The sequence below is a fragment of the Scylla paramamosain genome, unplaced genomic scaffold, assembly GCF_035594125.1.
Source record: "Scylla paramamosain isolate STU-SP2022 unplaced genomic scaffold, ASM3559412v1 Contig17, whole genome shotgun sequence".
Taxonomy (NCBI): domain Eukaryota; kingdom Metazoa; phylum Arthropoda; class Malacostraca; order Decapoda; family Portunidae; genus Scylla; species Scylla paramamosain.
In genome coordinates this window covers 771,006-792,398 of record NW_026973682.1, presented here as the reverse complement: position 1 = coordinate 792,398, position 21,393 = coordinate 771,006, and positions in this window count along the sequence as shown.

The following is a 21,393-nucleotide window of genomic DNA, read 5'->3' as shown; positions in this document are numbered from 1 at the left end:
AATTTCAGCTCCTCTCAGGATCATCTTATCACTGGTGGTATTTGTGGGTGGACGCACGCAGCCTTCACATGGCCACGCCAGGCAAGGCTGGCTGGCGAATGCACGGCTGCTTAGAAAACTCCACGCGAAGTATATGATTCCCCACGAATATCTCACCCATGCAAAAAAATAAAGAAAGAAATGAATGAACGAATAATTAAGTAGAATAAAATACAAATATAAAAGAAAAGTATAGCGAAATTATTTTTGGACGACATCTTAAACGCGGAGTCTTAGTGGTGAAATTTACCCTGGGGGAACTCATGACGTAGGTATGAATGAATGTATGTCTGAATCCTGTACTCTTAAAGGCTTTGTCATCTCATCAGGACTCTGAACCCTTCCACTGCGACACGAAGCAATTACCACCACCAAAAGTAGTGCCTGAAATCTTTATAAGCATCTACAAGAAGGGGATTAAAAAGAATAGATTTTGCAATTTGTACACAGTTTAAAGATTGGAGATGCAGAACAAGTAGAAATGTCTCAGAGTGATTAGTAATTGAGGAGAGGTGTACCAGATAGCAGTTAAAGGGTTAAAGGCTTCGATCTCTCACTAAGATGGCTAGTTAGGCTCGTGTACGTATTTTCTCACTCCTTGATAAAACTATCACCAGAATGATGACAATACCATTTTAAATTCCAATAATTTCAGTAGCGACTGTCAAAATAAGCAGAAATAAAACATCACAACGTTTATAAATGCGAATCTAGTATGTCTGTGCAGTAAACCTGACTATCTTTAGCCTCCGCCATGAGAGAGAGAGAGAGAGAGAGAGAGAGAGAGAGAGAGAGAGAGAGAGAGAGAGAGAGAGAGAGAGAGAGAGAGAGAGAGAGAGAGAATGTTCATAATTGGTTGACTTTATATATATATTAAGGACGTGGAGTAATTATATAATGCAAGGGAATGATCTCTAACAATTTCCAGAGGATGGTTGATAAGAATGCACCTGTGCTTCTGAAAGTATTGGTTTACATATTAATAAAGAACATTATTAGTATTTTTTTCATTGAGTTGTACTTTACTATAACATTGATTTCTTTTACCATTGTTAATATATTTTGTAATTATTGTGTGTGTCAATTGTTTCTTATAAGATGTATATGCCTCCGGATGAAAAAGTCAATATTATCGTCATTACCTTTGTTTTTAATCATCTTACTCTTATTATTATTATTATTATTATTATTATTATTATTATTATTATTATTATTATTATTATCATTATTATTATTATTTCTATTATTATGTTTACGAGACTATTCGTTTACAGCAGGGCCTAAGAGTGTGTGATGCGGCCTGGTATATAGTCAGATAAATTAAATATAGCCAGACTATTACCATTATTATTATCATTGCTACTACTACTACTACTACTACTATTAGTAGTAGTACTACTAGTACTAGTAGTACTAGTAGTAGTAGTACTACTAGTACTATTAGTAGTAGTACTAGTACTACTACTATTAGTAGTAGTACTACTACTGGTACTACTACTACTTCCAGCATTGTTTGTCGTAGCGTGTACTTCCTTCCTCATCATTAGAGACACCTACGGAACAACAGGAAGACAGCCAAGGAAGACCCGAGTGTTGAGCCAAACGCGATCAAGCGAAGGGGAAAGAAGAGCAAGACGTGTGTGTTTATTAATGCCACTTGTCAATATTCGCTGCTTCATGGTCTGCTGCCGCTCTTCCCTCTCATCTCATCTCATACGGGACTCTCCAAGGATATTATCACTTTCCTGCTCCAAGATGATAATTTGACACTTGTGCTCAGTGTTAATCCGTATCTCTCTCTCTCTCTCTCTCTCTCTCTCTCTCTCTCTCTCTCTCTCTCTCTCTCTCTCTCTCTCTCTCTCTCTCTCTCTCTCTCTCTCTCTCTCTCTCTCTCTCTCACTGCGATACACTTAAAGGAGGGAGTTGGTTGTGTTTAGCCATAAAGCATATCAATGTACTTTATCCTTTGATTTTTTTTTTTTTGTAGTATATCGGTATAAATATAATACAGGTCTTCAGATAGTGTGCTTCATCTTTATTTTTTTTTTATGTGTATTTTCTTCAGTGCGTTTACTTTTTTTTTTTTCAGTCCAAGATTGTGAATGATTGAACAATATCGAACAAAGGCGTCTGTGTTGAGTCTTGTTATGGTACAGTGCTAAACCCTTCCCAGTCTTTTCCATTGTTTCTCCTCGATTCTCCTTCATTCATCTTCTCTCCCTTCCTCTTGTTCTCCTGTAGGGCTCCTTGTGATTAGCCATCGAGCGGTGACGCACACTACCAAATTTGCTACCTTTTTTTTCTGTCCTTGGCCATCATTGTTGCTGCCGCCATCACCGCCACCACCACCACCACAACCACCAGCAAAAACACCTACTCTGTCAAAGTAAATGCCAATTCATCAGTTTGCTAGACCTGTTTGCATTACTGCATCCGCTACCCAACCCCCCCCCCCAAAAAAAAAAAGCAACACCGCCTCTGAAGCCTTAGTACATTACATTATCATTATCACTATCATCATCATCATCATCATCAGCAGCAGCAGCAGCATTAACAGCAACGACAACATGTGCAGATACAATACAATACGTAGGCAACTAGTGTTGCTTAAAAAAAAAAAAAATCCTACACCTATATTCTCCCCACCGTCACTCTCCACGTCTTTCTCCGTCAACACAGAACACTGTCCGTACACTTGTATATCTGAAAGCCCTTTGGATTCATATTTGCATTTTTTTTTCTTTTTTTACATTATAATGGTGTGTCCTGAGGCGTGGTGGCGTGAAGGGCGGCGGCGGCACGAGGTAATTTCACGGCAGGTATTGGCTGTTATCGAGTGTGCACTGAGCGTCCCTGGCTGGTGGCTTGTTTTCGATGTGACTGTTTGCCCTTGCTTGTGTTTCAGCCTGAAGTGAACCAGTGATGTGATGAAAACCTTCCACTCTTTAACTAACGCTGCTTTCATTCTTCTATACTTTTTTATACGTGTCTTTATTATATCAACTTTCAGAACTCTCTCCATGGAGTGAAGACACCAACACTGACCAGCCGCCAGTCACCAGCCTCGACAAACTCCTTATCTTTCTTCCATCACGGAAATATCCCATATTTTTTTCCACCTTTAAAGATTTCTCATCTGACTTGCACCACCAAAAAGTTTCCCATTAATCTTTGACCGTCAACAGTTAACCATCACCGATTTTTTCCGTCTTCCAAAACCCCGGCATTTCTTGGCACTGGTCTTCACACTGTCCACACACTTCAGGCGCCCTTCCCTCCACGCCTGACTACTCTGTCACATGTAAATATAAGGTGCATTGATAAACAAGTTACATTTAAGATCATGATCTCGAATCGTGATGAATAACCAGGAAAGGTCGCTTGTTGCTCGCCGTTTCCCATTTACCAAGAGATTACGAGATTCGGTAAAATTAATGCAGAACTTTCCAGTCTGCAAGTCTGTAATCCTGCGGGGCTGCAACAGGTGCCTCAGGGGAGGCGGGGGAACAGACTCTCGTTTTCTTTACCTGACGTTCTGGAGAGGGAGGCAAGCGGGCGTCACTCCTCGAGGGATGAAAGGACACGTCTTTTTTAACATGTCAAATTCTAGAGTGTAAGCAACGTGAGGAAATGCATCGATTTGAATTAACGTTTACGCACACACACACACACACACACACACACACACACACACACACACACACACACACACACACACACACACACTCACACACACACCTGGAACGTAAGCCAGGTAAAATCTGTAGGAGGCAGTCACCACACCACGCATCACATCAGCGCCAACCATTGCACCGAGGTAAGTGGCCCCGCATCCCCTCGCTATCTTCTGCCTTTAATTTCTTTCTGCCGAAAGCGTTCTTTGCTTTGTGAAACTTTATCGTTCGCACACTCCTTCATGTTCGTGTCACAAAAACGTAGAACTGGGGACACAAAAATATCGAGAATGAGAAGCAGAAATTACAGTCACTAGAAATACTGTGCGCGTCTCCCATGATTTCCATCTCTCTCGACACGTTGCATTCTTTCAATAATATTTTCAGAAGCTTTCCTTATTTTATGATGATGATGATGATGATGATGATGATGATGATGATGATGATGACGCAGTTTTCATCAGCTTTACTCCCGATCTTCCACAACAAAGTTTCATTATACAATGGTTCTTTCATATTTTTCGATATTTTTACTTCCTGGAACACTGTGTTCTCTAGCCACACTTGTACTAATATTTTCCATCCTAGTTTTTCACACTATTGACCCGACCTTCCATTGCTAATCAAGAACACAGTGTCTAATGTTCATCAGTCCTGCATCAGTACACTCCGCACTTCTCTCTTGTCTTGCTTATTTACACGTATTTTTGGCACCGTAGTTTTGTCCAGTCAACTTTGCCTTTGTCTTATTCTGTTCCTCGAGCCTGAGCCGAGACCCTTCATCCTGCAGGCAACATCCATGACCTTCTAAAACCCAATCATTCTAGTTACCCAGCCAGGAGCTTTTTTTTTCGTGTGTTTCTCTGACGTAGCCTCATCGACGTAGCCTCATCCTTCTTAATGTTGCTGTTCCTCCTTTCCTCTGAACTATTATTGATTCCACGCGTGAGGCCTTCCTGTCTGTGCCTAACACACTAAACTTTGGACGATAACAACATATAACACTACAATATGATCCTCGCACGTTCAAGATAGAAAACTAGTACTGATTCCTCTCCCCACTGAAAATATTCATTTTACCAACAATAATCCTTACCAAGAATCACCCTTGTCCATCTTTCAGTCCTCGAACAACAATATATATATATATTTTTTTTCATGTTAGTTTTCATTATTCTGGTGGGTTGTGTCCCAAAGCTAGTAAAACAATCCCAATTATTTTTCAAAGTTTCTCAGCTCTCTCTCTCTCTCTCTCTCTCTCTCTCTCTCTCTCTCTCTCTCTCTCTCTCTTTGCAGTGTTAGCATCTGTTAAGAAAGCTATTTTATTTGAGTCTTTTCGCAATACTTCACCATTAATATATTACAAATTTTCTATCGTGTCCTTCTATCTTTCTGATTTAATACATTAATTTTTTTTATTGCTAGGAAAATATTCTTTCTTGTCATTTATCCTTCAACGGCAGCTGACTTGGATGGAATTTCATAATGTGTCGCTAGAATAATAACAAGTGGTGCCGCATTGACAACCTGCCAAGCCAAATCAAGGCAACTTTATCCTCGACTCGTGCTTCACTTGCATGGCTGAGGCACGATCGCTGCGATGTCTGAAGGTGAAGTCACGCCTTCCTGATTCTCTCACATCAGGCGCTGGAATCTATTCTGGAGTGTGAAGTTCTCGCCCACCTTTCATCTCATAACCGCCTTAGTCCCCGTGACACTCTCTCAGGGATGTAGCGCCACTACTCGCTCTCTGTGTGTGTTGTGATGCTGCCTCGCACGCAAACACACACACACACACACACACACACACACACACACACACACACATACACACATGTAACTGTATGTATCGCGTTTTGATCTCTCGCAACAAATAAATAAATAAAATTCAGTTCCCCTATTGAAACAATCATCCGTGCGAAGAGATAAAACAGAGACAAGCTCTTCCTCCAAGCTAAGTCCCTTTTCTTCCTCCCTCTCTCCCTCCCTCCCTGGCCTTAGTTTCAGCAGTGCCCAGGACAACAAGGCGGCAGCCAGCTCGAGCGGTTCATCCCTAGAAATCCCCCAGAGAGACATTGTCCTTAGGCGGGGCTCGGGACGCCTCTCCTTGCTGCTGTGCCGCCGTGAGCGTGGGATTACAACGCGCAGCCAGAAATGATCTCTCTCTCTCTCTCTCTCTCTCTCTCTCTCTCTCTCTCTCTCTCTCTCTCTCTCTCTCTCTCTCTCTCTCTCTCTCTTAACTTATTGAAAGTGACGCTGCGGTCCCTGAAGTTCTGTGCGATGGTTTTGAGGAAGACCTTGAGTGAGTCCTTATCCCTCCGGAAGCAGGAGTGGCAGGCGAGGCAGGACGGGCAGAAGAGCCCCGTCCAGGCCGTACAGAACCAGGTGGTGCAGAAGGGCGCGTGGAACACCTCCCTCTGCTGCAGAAACCAAGGGGAGGCAGGTGTTAGCGTTGGGTTATGGGCTCACGTGAGGGGTGGCGATTGTTCAGGGGACTGGTGGTACTGTAAAAGGGATGTGGGCGGTGGTGGTGGTGGTGGTGCTGGTGGTGGTGAAGACGGAAAGGGAGGAGGAGGAGGAGGAGGAGGAGGAGGAGGAGGTCAAGGACGACGACGGTGACAAGGACAAGAATGGAAATGAAGGGACGAAGAAAACGGAGGCAAGGTAGTGATCTTAGTATACGTTGTGGGTTTAGTAATTTTTAGATGACAAGAGGGACACTGAAGGAGCAGACCTGTTGAAAAGCTACGCAATGAAGGCACACACGAGCGAGATGTAGGTAAAACACATGCAATAATTTTCGATCGGTTCATTACACATTCGCGTTCAAAAGCAGAATCTCGAATCCCAAACATTTGCTTTATCAAGCACACCAGCGCCAGAAACTCCTCGCCTTGTTGTATCATCAAAATAGTCTAATACAGCAATTGCATTTTTTTTTTTATGTGGTTAAGCTCATCACTGCGAAGGCACAAGTCATTTTTCCCCAGCAAGCAAAGTGTAGTGGTGACGAGATCACTTTGCTGAATGAAGCGTTCCAGCACATAGAAAGTAGAGTTCCACTTAGTCTCTACGTCTTGAATTAGTTTCTTGACAGGAACACCGTGCTGTAGGTGAAGCTGGCTCAGTTTGTCAGAGGCTTTGACACTATGGTGGAAAAAGACAACAATCTGTTTTACTTTATCTTTTGTTATTTGCATTTCTCTTACATTTTTCAATGAATCCTGTACAACTAAATTTAGTGTATGAACAAAGCATGGAAGATGACGCAAATTCATGATGTTCTTTATTGCTGAACTCATACTGGCAGCATTGTCAGTAACAACACAATATACCTTGTCTAGATTTTCCCATTTACTGCATACATGTGTCAGTTCCTCTGCTATATTCTGTGCTGCATGATTTTTTGTCATTCTCACTGTTTCCAATACAACAGATCTAAGATTAAAATCATGAGAAATGAAGTGTGCTGTGACAGTGACAAAGCCTTTTGTTTGCCTGCATGTCCAGATGTCTGTGGTCAATGCAATCAATGTCTTTATCTTTTTCAAGTTCTTTACGGACTTTCTGTACTTCTTGTTCATAAAGAAATGGTAAATGTGTTCTCGTCAACACTCTGCGACTGACTAGGCATCTCATGCCAAGGATTTAGGCCATGAACGAAACTTTTAAATTCTTTTATCTTCAGTTAAAGATAGTGGCTGAAGATCTTGAACAATCATTTTCATTAAAAGGTGATCAAGTTCCTTCTTCTTAGCAGAGTAATTTTTGTAGAACAGAGTCCTGTCAATCGTTTGATATAAAGTAGGCTGCACCGTGGCTGATGATGCTCCTGCTGGTCTCTGACTCCCAGCCATATCTGGCACAGACTCTTCCCGCATCTCCGCGTATTTTAATGGATGTTTCGTGGGGAAATGCTTAATCATACTTTAAATATTTCCATCATACTTAAGTGTGTCCTTGCACACTAAGCACACAGTAGCGTCAGGCATTATTTAGTCCATGTAGGTCCAGACTGGAGCTTTCCTGGCTCGTTTTGAGGCCATGTCTGGTGTCGCACTGTTACAGTACAATGGTAAATGGCTATTTCTGCGAGACACACTCGTCTTTCCTCCTATTTCTTAAAAACTGTATGAATGTTTTTGGAAAGCCGTTATACTTTTTCTATGACACGAAAAGTTACTCTTCTATAAGGAAATGCTAAGTGTTGAAAAATTTTGTAATTTAAATTAATACATAAACATGTTCCAGTGCGTCACATCCTCCTTCGCAGTGGTGCCATTTTTCCGTAGCTGACAGTGACGTTAAATTTCCGCCGTTTTCTATTGATGTGAAAACTAAAGAGAACGGGATCAAGTACGACACGTAACCAGACACTTCTGTAAATTGACTATGTATATTGAAACATTTTGTATAATTACATAAGATTAATTGTTTCAGCCTTCCTTGCATTTCAGAAATTTCAAAACATACACTGTGACATATTTACCTTGGCAGTTGCAGTCGGAATGATGTAGTGAACAGCTAGCTGTCATTTAACTGACTGTCTTCAACCTTCGTGTCCGCCACGATGTAGCTTCTGTTGCGGTCTTTTATCGCTCTTTTCACTCTGCTCTTAGGAATGAGCTAACTGCATGCCTCTCCCTCGCCTTGCAGCAGAATGCTCACTTGTGTGGAATGAACGGTTAGCAGTTATTCTTTAAACGCGTTTCCGGCCACAGTTTTCGATAATATTTTCTACTGAGTTTCATTACCTTAATTTTCTTCATCACTGCCTTCTAAACCTGATGCAAAAAAGAGATGACGAAGATAATGATGTAGTCCGTCACTGTATGATTAATTGTCAATCATTTTGTTCATTTTCATCGCCATCATGTATGGATACATCATGGGTTTGCACGTAAGTGTTAGCATTATCATTGTCTTCATTTTCTTCAGAATCACTTTCTTCATGACTTACTTCGCTTTCACTATCACTGGTGAGTACAACGTCGCTTTCCATATCATCACTTTCACTTGTTTCATTTTCTTCAGGAAAGTCACCTCAACCTAATGCATAACAGAGGTAAGGATACTGAGTATTACTTGCTTCTGCCAATACTTGTGAATAATTTCCTTCATTTCTTCCTTTATTTTCATCGTCACTAGCAAATAAATCCTCGCCTTCGTTATCCACATTTGCATTCTCATTGTATTCGATTTCTTCATCACTGTCTGATAAACGTAATGCCCAAAAAAGATGACGAGGATAATAATTGTCGTCGTCACTCATTTTTCTTTTTTTTTTCCTTGGTCTTTTACAAAAATAGTAGATTTTTTTAAATTATATCATATGACAGTCAGTTCAGCAGAAGACCTTTTTTTTTGTTCAGGATACGTTCCCCATCCCGTGCACAAACGTCCTCGCTAGATAAAGTAAGAAGAACTGCTAGAAGTGTTAATCAACTCCCGCGATGAGGCCATAACATGAGCCCTGATACAACAAGTGTTAATTGATTCCCGTGATGAGGCCATGATATCAGCGCTGATATAATGCTTATTATACCTTTGTCACCAGGCACATTACAAACGTGCTGGCAAAGGCTTTTCACTACATTTCCCACAGCGTAACTACACTCCTGTTTTTCTTGTTTTTGCCCTAAGTAATTCATTTCATACCCCCTTTGTGTATTCATGGAATGTTATAGTGCAGGATCATCTGTTACCAGCACGAAAAAAAAAAAAAAAAAAACAGCAGTACGATATTTGTCGTTTGTCTACAACTTCCGTTCCCAGACCTTATCTCTGATGACATCACTATCGCTTCTACACATACTGCATTTTCTACATATGGTACAGAGAGAGAGAGAGAGAGAGAGAGAGAGAGAGAGAGAGAGACCGCCACTTGTGCACTTTTAACTAATGGTGTGATACAACGTCTCTGTCCATCTATCCATGTGATGCTGAGAGCTTGTAAGTCAACGACAATGTGTTTCCAATACTTCTGGTCTAAATGTAGAATAAAGTAGCAATTATACGCAGGTTTAAGAAAAAAAGGCATATGTAAAACAAAATTTTAAGGAAATTTTGCAATATGAAAAAAAACATGATATATATATATATATATATATATATATATATATATATATATATATATATATATATATATATATATATATATATATATATATATATATATATATATATTAACAAAATGAAATACATTAGTTTAGCAGAAAAAAGAAAAAAAAGAAAAAAGCATGATTAGTGTGTAGAAAGCTGTAAGTACAGTAAATAAAGTGATCACCCGCCAACATGAACAATACTGCATGATTAGTCTGTAGAAAACTATAAGTACAGTAAATAAAGTGATCACCCGCCAACATGAACAATACTGCATGATCAGATTTAGTTGCAGACACACAATAACGTTTGTAAACTAGGTTCAAATGTTGTACAGTCACCTTGCTGAAGTGAAATCTCACTTAAAGCCATTAATGATTAACAGTATTCATGTGGGGGCAATTTCTCTGTTTTCGCTTTATGATATTCAGTTTAGAGAATAGCCGTTCAACATCAGCATTGGAAGTTGGAAGCGACAGGACATTAAGCGCAAATGTAGCAAAGGTCCGGTACTGGAAATTTCCCATGGCGTCTGTAAGTGTCATAAGATGAACATAGAGTAGGCAAATATCATACTTTGGATATTTAAGATGGTCTGGGAATTTATAAAACTGAACAGTTCTCCACTCGTTATGAACAGCCTGTTTATCATACATATTGGTGATCCTTGGCAGTTCATCCATTAAGTCGCTGAGGGATGACATGTTTGCTCTGGCGGTGGGATCCATTACTTTCCTGGGATGCAAATATCGTGTCAACATCCATAACTTATTATTTAAGTCAAGTCTTTTCTTGATTTCTTGACATAGTACAATAAGAAAAGTCCTACATCTTAACCTGATGTCAGTCATCATATCTACATTATTCACATATTCTGGTGCCTGAAACAACGAGTGTAATTTTGCCCCAAGGTAAATTTGATGAACAGGTTTGTGTAGGCTGCCGTTTGCTGGGTTGATATCATATAAGGGAACTTTACAAAGTAAATACTCCTGACAAATGGAATGTACCAAAAACCGATACAGGCTAGATATTTTGTCATAAATCAAATGAAGTGTTGGGCCTTTATTCTGGAACACTAAGTTAAAATTATTTACATGTGGCAAAATGTAATTCAAGAAATATAGATAGCAGACTATTGCTTGATCCTCTAGTGCCTTCCTAATGTTTTCAGCAGCCAGCAACCTACAATCATAAACCTTACTCTGAAAATACCTTGGGGCACTCCACTGCTCCAAAACCCTTGCCACAGCCTCATTTAATGATAACCACCTTGTTGCACTACCATGTAGTATTTTATGCGGATTTAAATTGCAGAAACCCTCGAATTCCCGAAACTAAGATTTCCTCTTTCCGCTATGTGCAAAATAATCATATATGTTTCGTGGCAATTCCTCGCATGCACGAGGCAAGGTTTTAGCTGCTTCACTAGCACACAAATGGATGCTGTGGAAGACACATCTAAAGACAGTAATGCCAGGACGTTCTGCTCTCAGTCTGCTGGTGACGCTGTTGTAGTTATCCATCACATTTGATGCACCGTCTGATGCGAAACCAGTCAGATTGTCTAATGGGATATTATCAAGTAGCAGACACTGTTTTGTTATGTTAAACAAACCCTGACCAGTTGAACCGTTGGCACCATTATATACATCTACAAGGTCCAACATAGCAATTTTGATACCTCTATCTTCTTCATCAAAATATTTTGTCATAATTGCCAAAGATTTTGTTTCACTACAGTCTGTGCTTTCATCAACAATAATACTGAATTTACACTTCCTAAATTTCTCAGCCAAACATTCATTGGAAAATTTACCTAACTTGTTTACAGTATTTGTGCACCTCATTCTTTTCATGGACATTTCAGCAGCAATTTTTGAGTCTGGGAACATTCGTTTGTTTAAGTCTATGAGGTGATCACAAATGATGAACGGTAGATTGTGTTCCGCTAGGAATACTGCCAAAAGTATTGTTGCGTAAGCAACACCACCTGTCACACCACCTGTCACAAGGGGAGGTGCATGATAGTCGTGATCTTCAATGTGGAAGTTCTGTTGGTCATTTTGAGATGTGCCTGGTTGGGGAGACTGACCGTTATTTCTTGGTATGGTCTGCCGCCTTTCTTCCAAGTTTGTATGCTGCCTTGATTTACAGTGACGCTTGAGGCAAGTAATTTCTGCTGTCAAATATTTGTGACACGCTCGACAGTACGCCCGTTTCTTGTCTCCTTCAACTCTCGCCAGCCATGCTTTGAACAAATCGTTTGACAACCACTTTTCTTGGACACTATGACGTGTAGCCATGGTGATAACTGTTGTAAAAATACTTTCAGTTACATCAAAGTACGTTTACTGGATAGCATACAAGATAAATACATTTCACGTAAGTGTACGTTTGCATCCTTACTTCGTTTTCTGTCTTGAGAGAAAGTAACAAACAAAGTTAAGGGTAACTTAACAATACGTACTCGTATTTGCATTGTCAGAAGAGTGAAACAACGACAATGTTAATATATTAGCTGTAATACAGAGTAACACTCACATGATATAAGATGCAGTACGTGTTGGTAATAGATGTGACACCTCAAAATGCTTCACGCTGCAGGAATTCCACGTAAACCCAAAGAAGTCTGGGTCTCTTCTGACAGTTTCCGCAGGCAAATATCACTGACAGCCTCTGGTTGTCTAACAGTGACAGATAATGCGTTAAGTCCGCAACCAAAACAACGGTACAGATTGAATTGTTAAGTTTCATAATACTATTCTTAATACAATATTTGTTTCATTCATAAAATTGGCGAAAACAGCATTCTGGAAATATTTCCGCTGGTCACGTGACTTCCGCAGGGTGACGTGTCTGTACGTTTAGCAGACGAATTTCCGTCAAACAGCAGCACTACTCTGAAGACCTTTACTCAACTCAGGTCAGAATGAGCTTTCATATATATATATATATATATATATATATATATATATATATATATATATATATATATATATATATATATATATATATATATATATATATATATATATATATATATATATATTTTTTTTTTTTTTTTTTTTTTTTTTCTTTATGTAGGAAGGACACTGGCCAAGGGCAACAAAATCCAATAAAAAAAAAAAAGGCCACTGAAATGCCAGTCCCATAAAAGGGTCAAAACAGAGGTCAAAAATTCATGAGTAAGTGTCTTGAAACCTCCCTCTTCAAGGAATTCAAGTCATAGGGTGGAAATACAGAAGCAGGCAGGGAGTTCCAGAGTTTACCAGAGAAAGGGATGAATGATTGAAAGTACTGGTTAACTCTTGCGTTAGAGAGGTGGACAGAATAGGGGTGAGAGAAAGAAGAAAGTCTTGTGCAGCGAGGCCGCGGTAGGAGGGGAGGCATGCAGTTAGCAAGATCAGAAGAGCAGTTGGCATGAAAATAGCGGTAGAAGACAGCTAGAGATGCAACATTGCGGCGGTGAGAGAGAGGCTGAAGACAGTCAGTTAGAGAGGAGTTGATGAGACGAGAAGCTTTTGATTCCACCCTGTCTAGAAGAGCAGTATGAGTGGAACCCCCCCCCCCCCAAGACATGTGAAGCATACTCCATACATGGACGGATAAGGCCCTTGTACAGAGTTAGCAGCTGGAGGGTGAGAAAAACTGGCGGAGACGTCTCAGAACACCTAACTTCATAGAAGCTGTTTTAGCTAGAGATGAGATGTGAAGTTTCCAGTTCAGATTATAAGTAAAGGACAGACCGAGGATGTTCAGTGTTTTATTTTTTTTCTCTCTCTCTCTTTCTCTCTCCTCGGGCTTCTCATTGGAGGTTCGCTTCCCTCAAATTTTCCTCCGGCAGAAGTTTCCCTCCGAGGCTGGTGAAGTATGCGCTCTGAGTGCCTTCCCGTTCTTTATTCAGTGGCGGGCTTCCTCATGACGGCACACCACGCCGCGCCTGCTGAGTGACTCTGACAACACCCTGTCCAGGAGCGATTCCTGCGTGGTAATGGTCTGCACTTGAACTTTAAAAACACTCTAAATCATCGCCTTCACTCGCCCTTAAACACACACACACACACACACACACACACACACACACACACACACACGCACACGCACACGCACACACACATTTTTTATACAATATTTTTATTTGAGTGCCTTCTTGGCGTGCAGGTGTGGACGTGGAGAGGTGATGAAGGAGGAGGAGGAGAAGGGAGGAGAGCAATAACAACAACAACAACAAAGAAAATGACTACATTACTTACAAAATCCTGTCTTTACAAACTTACAAACCAGTACACTGCTTCACCATCTTATCCTGTGTTCCTGTGGGTGTGTGCGCGTACCTAAGCGCGAAAAACAAAAACGTAGCACCCTCATTACAACATTAACCTTCACACGCCTCAACATCACCTAATCACCAACCCGTGTGACCCTCGTGGACTGGAGGTGCTGGCGGCGCGTGAGTGTGGCCAGCAGTAGTATTTACCTTAGTCCTTGAGCGCCCTGCGGAGATGTCACGGACTCTCGGTTGTGGTTCCTGGAGGACAACGTACACACCGTGGGGTTTGGGTACGAAGGGGTTGACCAGGGGGACGAAGAGGTGAGATCGCATGGTGGCGTGGGTATGTAAACACAGCGATGCGCACTGGCCAGGGATCATTCACGGCATTTAAAGCTTCCACATGCCGCAAAATTTCCCGTCAACTTAATTTTCTTTCGTTTGCCTTCGATGTGTTCAGGTTTTCTTAGGTGTTTACTATGTCGTGTTTCAGAAAAAAAACACTTTAGTTTAGTCAGGAAGCAACAGCCACACCTAGGCTGGCAGCAGTGCCCACGTCCACGGTGCTCACAACAGAGTGGCTGGCGGCGGGAGTGTAAAGGGCAGTGGGGCAGCTGAATCTCTCCCAGCCGGGGCTCATTAATTATGAAGACTCAAGGTTATTCTGGAAAGAGAACACCTTGACGCGAGCTGCATCCATCCCCAGAGTACACAGCGAACCATTCATCTTGGCGTGTGAGGATGTGTGCTTAATTCTTCACCTTGTATGAGTGCGCCTTCAATGTTTTCATCCCCAGAATACACAGCCAGCTTTTGAAGGTAGCTCTGGAGGTTTTCAGAGGGCGCACGTGAGGATAAGCGCTCATTCCTTCACACAAGACAATGTACGAGTGCACCTCCCGGAAGTCAGTGATTTATGTAATATCTCAAGGCTTCAGAATATACGGACAGCGATTCACGTTAGCTTTTGAGGTTTTCAGAGAGGACTGGCACTTAATACTTCACCACAGACGACACTTTCCGAAGGCCAGTGATTTATGTAGTGTTTCAAGGCTTCAGAACAGACCGAGAGCCATTCACGTAAGCTTTTCACGTTTACAGGAAGTATATGATATGATAAGCGCTCAGTCCTTCACATAAGACAGTTTATTAAGGCATCTCCCAAAAGCCAAAGATTCATGTAATGCTTCAAGGCTTCAGAAGGAACACTCGCTTCACAAAGGTATCGGTGCATACTCTATAATAAACATTTGGAGACCAGTGACGATACGTGTTGGGAAAGGAGTGCTGAGATGCCAGCCTTCATGTATAGGTAGAGATGTATTTCGACAGTCTCATTCCACACGTTTCGAATCACTATATAGAAGTACCCATACACTGATCCTTTCCATCTTGGCTGCATAATCTGAATACAATACTACGGTCAATTCAAAAGTGTCGATCATGCCGTACACCGATAGTCTTTGGAGCGAGTGTGTGTGTGTGTGTGTGTGTGTGTGTGTGTGTGTGATTTGTCCCCCATTCCTTTATACTACAATTTACGAGGAGGACATCCGGAAGCAGAACGCTCATGCAATATTTTGAGGTTTTTAGAAGGTACGATGCAATTCTCCTTACCATAATATTTTACAAACACTCCTGGAGAGACTGAGAACAAAAAGGATAAATTGATGAACGAATGATACTGTTGCTTCTTCTTCTCAGAAAGTACAAAGCGTGTTTTGATGTTTTTGTAATCCTGCTTCCTATAATACAGTTCACACTCCTGGAAAGAGAAATCATAAAAAAGGATAATTTGATGGACGGGAATGTTACTGATGACTGACTGCACCCGAGTTTTAGATCCATAACTGTAAGATCCTGATAACGCCACTTCTAGGTTCCAGTCAACACACACACACACACACACACACACACACACACCACATGTGTAAGACAACGACGAGATACTGTGAATTAATAAAGAAATATTACTGTTAAAGGTAAAAATCAGGCTATTTGTCAGGTGTGCAATTTTACTTCAGCTCTCACTTTCGTGTCACCAACCCGTGATTTGAAACGGCCTGCGCTTCTACACGAGCTGTTTTCTAAGGCCGCACAGATGATCAGTTGGGCTCCCAAGGATGTTTTTCCTATTGATGGTACAGAATACTGGTTGAACTATCATTAGAATTACGACAACTCTCTTGAAAACCTCAATAACTTCCACTAGGGCCTCATAGAAACTAATCAGGAAATGTTTGAATCAGGAAATGTTTGAAAATGTGATCCCTGTGTTGCTGCAAATGCTAAAATGCTTCCAACTGTGTTTCGCATTAGTTAAGATCGAAGCTTCAAACCGACGCTCCAAGTTTACGTTAGACTTTCCTGTTGAAGCAGTGACAGTTCTCTCCTACAATCCACTCAGGTTACTTGCCAAGTGAAGCCTTAACTCTGACTGCTACAACTCTTTCTCAGCTTATTACAGTCTGGCATAAGTTTAGACACCGATTTTAAAGACAAGACTCGCATGAAAAAGGTACCATTGAATATCTAGTAAGGCTTTCTAGTATCTGTAGCTTAATTTTTGATGAGTAAAACTTCCTAGTGAAAATAAATGTACAACTCCTACAGGTGTCAGAGGATTAAGACGATAAGGGCTTCCTGAATTGTACACTACAAGCCCTTTACATTTGAGAGCGTGTGGCAGGAACAAACTCATTCGGGCCTCACCGTCACGTCCTGAATATCCTCGTATTAATTCACCTTTACGAAATTTCTCCACGTACTCATTAAAACTTGATGAGGTAATTAGCAGAAGAGGGTGTGCGGTACGTGGCCTTGAATTGGAAACAACGTCCAAGGTTTTGTTACGACATGCAATGGAAACGATACACGCCACATATAGAGATAGATATAGATAAACAAATAGAAAGACAGATAGATAGAAAGACATAGATAGACATAGATAGATGGGCTGATATAGATAGATAGATCTCGAGAAACAGATCAACAGATACGCAGAAAAAAAAGATAGATAAGCAGAATAATTATATAAAATAAATAGAAAGTGATAGAAAAATACTTACTAATATTCTCTTGACAAACACGTGAAAGCTTTAACATCACATAACCTTTTAAAACATGATAAATATTACATTCATGACCAAACACAATATACACTTCACCTCCATTAATCGGAGAGAGAGAGAGAGAGAGAGAGAGAGAGAGAGAGAGAGAGAGAGAGAGAGAGAGAGAGAGAGACCAAACTGGCAATGGTGTTGAAAGCAAATATGGGATACGGTAACCATGAAACAGTGAGCCGCGGCCCTCAGGACCAGCCGTGACCCGCCCCTACACCACTCAGTAAATCGATAAGCCTCATTAAGACGACGAGGAGGAGGCGGAGTCAGTACCCGTCGTCCCCTTTCAATCGTCCTCTCCATTGTCAATTCCGAGATCCCTTATCTTGGAGTTAGTGAGACTCGGAAGTGTTTTATCACCGTAATAAGAACGTAAGGGAAGGTGCAAGGGGTCGCTAACTGGAAAGTCAACACGTGGCGGTCTCTTATTTTCACCCTCCGTCACAAGAACGTAAGAGAAGTTGCAAGAAGCCAGTGAGCCAACACGTGGTAGTTCAGGTGTAATGCTTGTGTCCACTCAAACTAGGTGCACATATACATCACCGTGCCAGCAGCCATTCATACCCACCGCTACCAGCAACAGTAGTTATGGTCACCTGACTTGTTGCATTCCCCCATAATGTGTATCCTGAACCGTAAGTCTTTTGATATGCTGACAAGTTCAAAAGAAGGGATAGTCTACAAAATCAAGCCGTGTACCAAAGTAAGTCAGTATGTACTTGTAAGTTTAAGTGAGAAATATATAAATCTGATAACTGATTGATTCTTACTAGATCAGTGGACTTGGGATTGAAGGAAAACACTACGGAAAGAAATGCGGTGTGCTACTCGACTTCTGATCAAGACTATACCATTAGATCACACCTTTCTTTTCCTTTATTCTGTAGCTAGTTTCCTCTAATACTGCGGCTGTAAGTGTTGTATAGGTAAGGCAGGTGAATGGGATCAACCTCTCTCCATGAAAGGCAACAGCAGAACGTTGGCGTAATACGTGCTCTTGTTTCATCTTGTGTCTCCTTTCATTATCATATTCCACTTATTTTAGGAAAAGTAATGTAGCTAAACAATCTCGTTAGGACTTAAACATATATTCCTACTCGAAATTAAGTAATATTAACTTGAATACTTGAATACCCATCATTCCCATTCATAAATCTGTCTAATCTTCTCTTATTTACTTTTTTTTTAAATTGTTCTAACTAATAACCTCGTAGCAAAATGTATTCCAGCCTTGCCATCCAATTTAAGAACCAATATTCTCCTATCTCATTTTCAAATCTAGCTTAATCAGAGTTGAACCCGTTACTTCTCATCCAATCTGATATCTAGGCCAGTCATGTATGAAAAAAGTATTAATGCGATGGTACAGATTGATAAGGAAGTGTGAGCACAGTGCGGAGTGACAGGCTGAGAGGCGAGGTGGGTTTGATGAAGGAGAGGAACAGACGGTAAGGGGTGATGGACGTGCTGTAAATCGTGAGGAGCGGAGGGTGGCAGGTGAGTGGCAGGCAGTGGGTGGTGAGGGTGATGAGGGACGGGCATGAGTGTGTGTGTGTGTGTGGAGACGTGGGGACAGAGACGTGAGCTGCGAGTGGCTTGGAGTATCTGTGGCGACTCTACTATTCAAACACCGAAACAAGATTTCCCTTCAAGTAACTCTTCCCAAAAATGCGAGTGACTACTGTGTTAAGTTACGATCTCATGATAAACTAGGCAAGGAAAGGTAAGATGAGGTGAAGTGAGGTAAGGTAAGGTAAGGTAAGGTAAGGTAAGGTAAACTAAGGCGAGGTTAGATTTAGGTCAGGTTAGATTAGGTTACGTTAGATCAAGTTGGGTTAGGTTGACACATTAGGTGTTATTACATTAGGGGAACTTTATGATGTAGGGAATTATTTCAATTTACGTTTGCAGAGAGGAATCTTCATGTGTGGAATTTACTCAGAAGCGAGGTGGCTGTTAGAGAAGTGTTGAGTGGCGAGGAGGGGGTGGAGCAGGTGGTAAGGAAAAATGGTGGATCATTATGAAGGAGAGAAGTGGTGCAGTGGTGGGTGAGTGGGATGTGGGGTGGCAGTGGGAGGTGGGCGAGCAGGTGTTGCTTTCAGCGTGTACACACCGTTTTGGTCGTCTGGGAGAGGAAGGCCTTGCTAAGATGAGCACACTTGGAGGGCTGACCATCACGGGGCTGTCCGCGGCCGAGGCTGAGGGACAAAAAGGAAAAGAATGTTGGACAACTTACTCGTATTTCTCAGTTTCTTTTTTTTTTTTCTCACTCTCTTACATTCTCCCTTCGCATTTTTTCCAGGAGGAAGCAGCACTGCCAAACATGCACTCGCTTCCTATACTTTACCAGGCACTTTCTAAATTTTCCTGGAGCAGAAAGTATCTTTTGTCACTGTGCCCAGAGGTATTCAGTACTTTCCCTCCATTCATTCCACGCCCTCACCCTGGATTACATTTACTGCGGTACAAAGAAAGGATAGGAAAAGAAACAGATAGATAGATAGATAGATAGATAGATAGATAGATAGATAGATGGATGGATGGATATACAAATAGATAGATGATTCTTCTCTCTCTCTCTCTCTCTCTCTCTCTCTCTCTCTCTCTCTCTCTCTCTCTCTCTCTCTCTCTCTCTCTCTCTCTCTCTCTCTCTCTGAAGACCTACTTAACACATCACAAAGGACACAAGACAAACAGCCTGGGACTGTCGTTACAAGCGCAGTCAGGCAGATGTATTACACAGGATGATGGCGTTATGCAAACCCACTCAAGTCCCGCGGGTCAAGATGAGGGGATCTTGACCACACACACACACACACACACACACACACACAGTTCTCAGTATCGTCCTTATTACCTCTCCCAATCGTCTGCTAATCAGTCAATCAGGTATATTTCACGTGAGAATAGAAGACAGGTGAATAGTTAACATGTGGTAGAAACAGTAGTAATGTAGTAGTAGTAGTAGTAGTAATAGTAGTAGTAGTGTAACATCTTTAAGCTCTATGCACACACCAGTGAGTTTTGTAGATAATAGGCGTGAAGTGACTGTGTTAACGGACAGTTCCTTTCCTTCCAGAGCTAACAACAAGGCTCCCCATCCCTCTATAATCAACACGAGACTCGCAGATTACAACTGTTAATGCCCCTCTATAACTTAACTCCTACCTTGAGGCACTGAGGTGAGACTGCGAGTTTTTGAGGCTTGTGTTGTGGGTGGTGTTCAGTGACGTGATGAAAACTTTTTTTATCTAATGATCCGCTTCACCAGAAAACCTGCCAGTTATCTACCTTCTTGATCAGCGTTATTGAGCCGGCATCTCTCCAAGGCTTATTTAACTTCCTCCCCCTATTATCTACATGTATGACTTATACCTGCAGTATTATTATTATTATTATTATTATTATTATTATTATTATTATTATTATTATTATTATCATTATTATCATTAGTAGTAGTAGTAGTAGTAGTAGTAGTAGTAGTAGTAGTAGTAGTAGTGCTGGTGGTTTTAGTGGTAGTAGTAGTAGTAGTAGTAGTAGTAGTAGTAGTAGTAGTAGTAGTAGTAGTAGTAGTAGCATAGTAGTAGTAGTTAATGTTCTTGTTCTTGTTGCTGTAGGTGACTGAAGAGGCAGTTAGTACCATTACTAAACAAATATTAACAACAAATATTACTTCAAACAAATATTACCACCACCACCACCACCACCACCACCACCACACATCACAGACTCATGAAAGGGGAGAGTGACTGAGAACCGCCAGGGAATATGAGGTCGCGTCTTTCCTTCCCCTGAGATGCTTCCTGTCACAAGCTCATTAACAAATCCTGTCGCGGATGGGAGACTGCGTGGCTGTCTTGCGTGGAGGGAGGGAGGCAAGTGGATGGCACAGGTGGAGATTGACTTGGTGACATTATTCGTCACTATCACCATCAGGGAGGCGAGTGGCGGGCAGGGCGTCTGTGAGGAATTACAGCTACTTGTTTAGGTGTTTGTCTTTCACGAGTGTGCGTCACGCAGTAATGAAAACGTTACTGTTGCTCGTGATGCTTGATGTAATTCCTTTCCTATGACACAAGAGCAGTCACTTGAGCCAGTAATTCTAAACACTGGTCAACATTTCCATGTAGGTGATGACGTCTGACAGCTGCGCCCTTCTGCTTCACCAATGCAACCACTGCCT